Below are 7,500 nucleotides of genomic sequence, written 5' to 3'. Positions count from 1 at the left end.
CGTCGAGTGCCGGCGCACCGACCCCGCAGGCTGACCGGGAAGGTGAAGACTCACCCCGCTGAATGCCCGGCCCCGGCTACCCTCCGGCTCCGGGGCCATAACTTCGGGGAGGGAGGTCCGATCCCCGCGCGGTCGACGGCAGGCGGTAGGGCTCGGAGGGGCGCGGCCTGGTCCGCGAGTGCCCCGGCGCCGCCCCTCTGCCCGTCCGAGGGACAGTAGGAAATGGCCATACCGCTTTCCGGCCGATTGCCGCCGGACGTCCGGCCGCATTCGCTCGGTCTGCGCGGCCGGCGGTAGCCGGGGGCGAGGGGCATCGGGCGGTGGCGGAACCAGGCCGGCCCGACCGCTGGGGGCCGCCCGGGCGACGTTTGAATCTGTCGGGTCGGACCGCCGAATCCCGCGGGATTTCGGGATCGAATCTGCGGGTGGAATCGGCACCTCGTCCCGCTGTCCGGTTCCCCCCCGTCGACTGCAACGGGTTTCCGAGGCCCGTCGGTCAGGCGCGGTTCGCTCCGCAATCCGCCGGCCGATCGGCACCGGGCGGGGCTCTACGGAAAGAGGGGACCCTCCGGCGTCGAGTGCCGGCGCACCGACCCCGCAGGCTGACCGGGAAGGTGAAGACTCACCCCGCTGAATGCCCGGCCCCGGGCACCCTCCGGCGCCGGGGCCATAACTTCGGGGAGGGAGGTCCGAGCTCCGCGCGGTCGACGGCAGGTGAAAGGGGCCGGTGCGCCGCGGAAGGCGACAGCAGTCCCGTCAGGCTGCACCTCTGCTCGGGCGAACGGCGTCAGGAAAAGGGGAGAGCACTTCCCCACCGATAGCTCCGGAACGCCCGGACCCATTGGCCCGCGGCACCGGTGGCTGCTAGAGGGCCTCCGGCGCCGTCAGCCGGGGTACGTCCCAGGCCGGCCGGACGGCGGGCAGCCGGAGGCAACGGCCTGGAACGGAGCCAGACTTGAGTCGTTCCGTGCCGTGGGCAAAAAGGCAGGGCTGCGGGTCAGCGCAGTTTGGCAAACCTAGCCGCAAGTGCGGGAAGGGCGGAGGAGCACACGGACGCCGCCTTCCCAAACTGAGCCCAAAGTGCCCAGGCATGCCCCCTTGATCTCGCCTAATCAGTGAGCCCAAAATAATTTCAGAGTGTGGAAACCTTATCCAAAAAGGTCGAAAAGAACGGCCAGAGATCAAGTCCGAAAGGGGAAATCAGTAACAAGCAAGCAGAGTAATCATTAACCAAAAAGCGCAAAATTATGTTAAAAGTGTGAAATCATTAACCAAAAACTCGAAAATAATGTCCAGAGACCAAGTCCGAAAGGGCAAATGGTTAACCAGTAAGCAGAGTAATCATTAACCAAAAATCGCAAAAGTAAGTAAAAAGTATGAAATCATTAACCAAAAATCGCAAAAGTAAGTAAAAAGTGTGAAATCATTAACCAAAAACTCGAAAATAATGTGCAGAGACTAAGTCCGAAAGGGCAAATGGTTAACCAGTAAGCAGAGTCATCATTAACCAAAAATCGCAAAAGTAAGTAAAAAGTGTGAAATCATTAACCAAAAATCGCAAAAGTAAGTAAAAAGTGTGAAATCATTAACCAAAAACTCGAAAATAATCTCCAGAGACTAAGTCCGAAAGGGCAAATGGTTAACCAGTAAGCAGAGTAATCATTAACCAAAAATCGCAAAAGTAAGTAAAAAGTGTGAAATCATTAACCAAAAATCGCAAAAGTAAGTAAAAAGTGTGAAATCATTAACCAAAAACTCGAAAATAATGTCCAGAGACTAAGTCCAAAAGGGCAAATGGTTAACCAGTAAGCAGAGTAATCATTAACCAAAAAGCGCAAAAATATGTTAAAAGTGTGAAATCATTAACCAAAAACTCGAAAATAATGTGCAGAGACTAAGTCCGAAAGGGCAAATGGTTAACCAGTAAGCAGAGTAATCATTAACCAAAAATCGCAAAAGTAAGTAAAAAGTGTGAAATCATTAACCAAAAACTCGAAAATAATCTCCAGAGACTAAGTCCGAAAGGGCAAATGGTTAACCAGTAAGCAGAGTAATCATTAACCAAAAATCGCAAAAGTAAGTAAAAAGTGTGAAATCATTAACCAAAAACTCGAAAATAATGTCCAGAGACCAAGTCCGAAAGGGCAAATGGTTAACCAGTAAGCAGAGTAATCATTAACCAAAAATCGCAAAAGTAAGTAAAAAGTGTGAAATCATTAACCAAAAATCGCAAAAGTAAGTAAAAAGTGTGAAATCATTAACCAAAAACTCGAAAATAATCTCCAGAGACTAAGTCCGAAAGGGCAAATGGTTAACCAGTAAGCAGAGTAATCATTAACCAAAAATCGCAAAAGTAAGTAAAAAGTGTGAAATCATTAACCAAAAATCGCAAAAGTAAGTAAAAAGTGTGAAATCATTAACCAAAAAGTCGAAAATAATCTCCAGAGACTAAGTCCAAAAGGGCAAATGGTTAACCAGTAAGCAGAGTAATCATTAACCAAAAATCGCAAAAGTAAGTAAAAAGTGTGAAATCATTAACCAAAAACTCGAAAATAATCTCCAGAGACTAAGTCCGAAAGGGCAAATGGTTAACCAGTAAGCAGAGTAATCATTAACCAAAAGGCGCAAAAGTAAGTAAAAAGTATGAAATCAGTAACCAAAAAGCGCAAAAATATGTTAAAAGTGTGAAATCATTAACCAAAAAGTCGAAAATAATCTCCAGAGACTAAGTCCGAAAGGGCAAATGGTTAACCAGTAAGCAGAGTAATCATTAACCAAAAATCGCAAAAATATGTTAAAAGTGTGAAATCATTAACCAAAAACTCGAAAATAATGTGCAGAGACTAAGTCCGAAAGGGCAAATGGTTAACCAGTAAGCAGAGTAATCATTAACCAAAAAGGGCAAAAGTAAGTAAAAAGTATGAAATCATTAACCAAAAAGCACAAAATTAAGTTAAAAGTGTGAAATCATTAACCAAAAAGTCGAAAATAATGTCCAGAGACCAAGTCCGAAAGGGCAAATGGTTAACCAGTAAGCAGAGTAATCATGAACCAAAAATCGCAAAAGTAAGTAAAAAGTATGAAATCATTAACCAAAAAGGGCAAAAGTAAGTAAAAAGTATGAAATCATTAACCAAAAATCGCAAAAGTAAGTAAAAAGTATGAAATCATTAACCAAAAATCGCAAAAGTAAGTAAAAAGTATGAAATCATTAACCAAAAAGCACAAAATTAAGTTAAAAGTGTGAAATCATTAACCAAAATGTCGAAAACAATGTCCAGAGACTAAGTCCGAAAGGGCAAATGGTTAACCAGTAAGCAGAGTAATCATTAACCAAAAATCGCAAAAGTAAGTAAAAAGTGTGAAATCATTAACCAAAAACCCGAAAATAATGTCCAGAGACTAAGTCCGAAAGGGCAAATGGTTAACCAGTAAGCAGAGTAATCATTAACCAAAAATCGCAAAAGTAAGTAAAAAGTGTGAAATCATTAACCAAAAACTCGAAAATAATGTCCAGAGACTAAGTCCGAAAGGGCAAATGGTTAACCAGTAAGCAGAGTAATCATTAACCAAAAGGCGCAAAAGTAAGTAAAAAGTATGAAATCAGTAACCAAAAAGCGCAAAAATATGTTAAAAGTGTGAAATCATTAACCAAAAACTCGAAAATAATGTGCAGAGACTAAGTCCGAAAGGGCAAATAATTAACCAGTAAGCAGAGTAATCATTAACCAAAAAGCGCAAAAATATGTTAAAAGTGTGAAATCATTAACCAAAAACTCGAAAATAATGTCCAGAGACTAAGTTCGAAAGGGCAAATGGTTAACCAGTAAGCAGAGTAATCATTAACCAAAAATCGCAAAAGTAAGTAAAAAGTGTGAAATCATTAACCAAAAAGCACAAAATTAAGTTAAAAGTGTGAAATCATTAACCAAAAAGTCGAAAATAATCTCCAGAGACTAAGTCCGAAAGGGCAAATGGTTAACCAGTAAGCAGAGTAATCATTAACCAAAAATCGCAAAAATATGTTAAAAGTGTGAAATCATTAACCAAAAACTCGAAAATAATGTGCAGAGACTAAGTCCGAAAGGGCAAATGGTTAACCAGTAAGCAGAGTAATCATTAACCAAAAAGGGCAAAAGTAAGTAAAAAGTATGAAATCATTAACCAAAAAGCACAAAATTAAGTTAAAAGTGTGAAATCATTAACCAAAAAGTCGAAAATAATGTCCAGAGACCAAGTCCGAAAGGGCAAATGGTTAACCAGTAAGCAGAGTAATCATGAACCAAAAATCGCAAAAGTAAGTAAAAAGTATGAAATCATTAACCAAAAAGGGCAAAAGTAAGTAAAAAGTATGAAATCATTAACCAAAAATCGCAAAAGTAAGTAAAAAGTATGAAATCATTAACCAAAAATCGCAAAAGTAAGTAAAAAGTATGAAATCATTAACCAAAAAGCACAAAATTAAGTTAAAAGTGTGAAATCATTAACCAAAATGTCGAAAACAATGTCCAGAGACTAAGTCCGAAAGGGCAAATGGTTAACCAGTAAGCAGAGTAATCATTAACCAAAAATCGCAAAAGTAAGTAAAAAGTGTGAAATCATTAACCAAAAACCCGAAAATAATGTCCAGAGACTAAGTCCGAAAGGGCAAATGGTTAACCAGTAAGCAGAGTAATCATTAACCAAAAATCGCAAAAGTAAGTAAAAAGTGTGAAATCATTAACCAAAAACTCGAAAATAATGTCCAGAGACTAAGTCCGAAAGGGCAAATGGTTAACCAGTAAGCAGAGTAATCATTAACCAAAAGGCGCAAAAGTAAGTAAAAAGTATGAAATCAGTAACCAAAAAGCGCAAAAATATGTTAAAAGTGTGAAATCATTAACCAAAAACTCGAAAATAATGTGCAGAGACTAAGTCCGAAAGGGCAAATAATTAACCAGTAAGCAGAGTAATCATTAACCAAAAAGCGCAAAAATATGTTAAAAGTGTGAAATCATTAACCAAAAACTCGAAAATAATGTCCAGAGACTAAGTCCGAAAGGGCAAATGGTTAACCAGTAAGCAGAGTAATCATTAACCAAAAATCGCAAAAGTAAGTAAAAAGTGTGAAATCATTAACCAAAAACTCGAAAATAATGTCCAGAGACCAAGTCCGAAAGGGCAAATGGTTAACCAGTAAGCAGAGTAATCATTAACCAAAAATCGCAAAAGTAAGTAAAAAGTGTGAAATCATTAACCAAAAACTCGAAAATAATCTCCAGAGACTAAGTGCGAAAGGGCAAATGGTTAACCAGTAAGCAGAGTAATCATTAACCAAAAATCGCAAAAGTAAGTAAAAAGTGTGAAATCATTAACCAAAAATCGCAAAAGTAAGTAAAAAGTGTGAAATCATTAACCAAAAAGTCGAAAATAATCTCCAGAGACTAAGTGCGAAAGGGCAAATGGTTAACCAGTAAGCAGAGTAATCATTAACCAAAAAGCGCAAAAATATGTTAAAAGTGTGAAATCATTAACCAAAAACTCGAAAATAATGTGCAGAGACTAAGTCCGAAAGGGCAAATGGTTAACCAGTAAGCAGAGTAATCATTAACCAAAAAGGGCAAAAGTAAGTAAAAAGTATGAAATCATTAACCAAAAAGCACAAAATTAAGTTAAAAGTGTGAAATCATTAACCAAAAAGTCGAAAATAATCTCCAGAGACTAAGTCCGAAAGGGCAAATGGTTAACCAGTAAGCAGAGTAATCATTAACCAAAAAGCGCAAAAATATGTTAAAAGTGTGAAATCATTAACCAAAAACTCGAAAATAATGTGCAGAGACTAAGTCCGAAAGGGCAAATGGTTAACCAGTAAGCAGAGTAATCATTAACCAAAAAGCGCAAAAATATGTTAAAAGTGTGAAATCATTAACCAAAAACTCGAAAATAATGTCCAGAGACTAAGTCCGAAAGGGCAAATGGTTAACCAGTAAGCAGAGTAATCATTAACCAAAAATCGCAAAAGTAAGTAAAAAGTGTGAAATCATTAACCAAAAACTCGAAAATAATCTCCAGAGACTAAGTCCGAAAGGGCAAATGGTTAACCAGTAAGCAGAGTAATCATTAACCAAAAATCGCAAAAGTAAGTAAAAAGTATGAAATCATTAACCAAAAAGCGCAAAAATATGTTAAAAGTGTGAAATCATTAACCAAAAACTCGAAAATAATGTGCAGAGACTAAGTCCGAAAGGGCAAATGGTTAACCAGTAAGCAGAGTAATCATTAACCAAAAAGCGCAAAAATATGTTATAAGTGTGAAATCATTAACCAAAAACTCGAAAATAATGTCCAGAGACTAAGTCCGAAAGGGCAAATGGTTAACCAGTAAGCAGAGTAATCATTAACCAAAAAGCGCAAAAATATGTTAAAAGTGTGAAATCATTAACCAAAAACTCGAAAATAATGTCCAGAGACTAAGTCCGAAAGGGCAAATGGTTAACCAGTAAGCAGAGTAATCATTAACCAAAAAGCGCAAAAATATGTTAAAAGTGTGAAATCATTAACCAAAAACTCGAAAATAATGTCCAGAGACTAAGTCCGAAAGGGCAAATAATTAACCAGTAAGCAGAGTAATCATTAACCAAAAAGCGCAAAAGTAAGTAAAAAGTGTGAAATCATTAACCAAAAAGTCGAAAATAATGCCCAGAGACTAAGTCCGAAAGGGCAAATGGTTAACCAGAAAATCAGTCGAATAATGTCCAGAGACTAAGTCCGAAAGGGCAAATGGTTAACCAGTGGAAGGGCGATCAAGCGGAAAAATTTGCCCCGGTTACCCGGGATGGAGTTCCAGAGGTCCGGCCAGAGTTGTCAAATTCGTCCCGCTGATCGGACGCTTGTCATTCGGGTGGCTGGGGGTTGGCGGGGTATCTGCACAGTAGTAGGAGGTGGCAAGTCGGGACTTGGACGTTTATTCCAAGAGTCCACCCGAGCCTCCAGGTCTGCAGAGACCGACCCTAGCTGCCGCCCAACCGACTTTTAAGCCTTTTTCGGATGGGGATTTTTTCCCATTTTCGTCCATTTTTCGGGTTTTCTGTCGGGCTTAATAGGCGGCAGCCTGACCCCCGGCCGAGGCGGGGGGCGCACTCTCCCTTGCGTAAGGGTCCGGATTTGCCCCGGAAAGTGCCCCCGACGGCCTCCCGACCCGGGTGCCTGCAGGGCGGGGGAAAGGGTAGTCCCAGCCGCAGGAAATCATTAACCAAAAGACTTAGCCGTCGGGGCAGAGGCTAAGACCCGGGCTGGTGAAATCATTAACCAAAAGGAATGCACCCTTTTCCGAAAGTGCAGGCCGAAATAAGGCGAGCCTTGGGCCGGGAAGGCCAAAACCCCCAACTCATGGAAGTGTATGGGGTCGGACTCGGCGACTTTCCCGGGCCCCGAGTTGACCTTTCCCCACGGGGGCGGTCAAGTTGCTCCCGCCAAGAGGGCACGTTGCATTTGCTGCCGCTCTAGTCCCCGGGCTAGTTA

Source organism: Heterodontus francisci, unplaced genomic scaffold (assembly GCF_036365525.1).
Source record: "Heterodontus francisci isolate sHetFra1 unplaced genomic scaffold, sHetFra1.hap1 HAP1_SCAFFOLD_862, whole genome shotgun sequence".
Taxonomy (NCBI): domain Eukaryota; kingdom Metazoa; phylum Chordata; class Chondrichthyes; order Heterodontiformes; family Heterodontidae; genus Heterodontus; species Heterodontus francisci.
Note: the sequence above shows the minus strand (reverse complement) of the source record.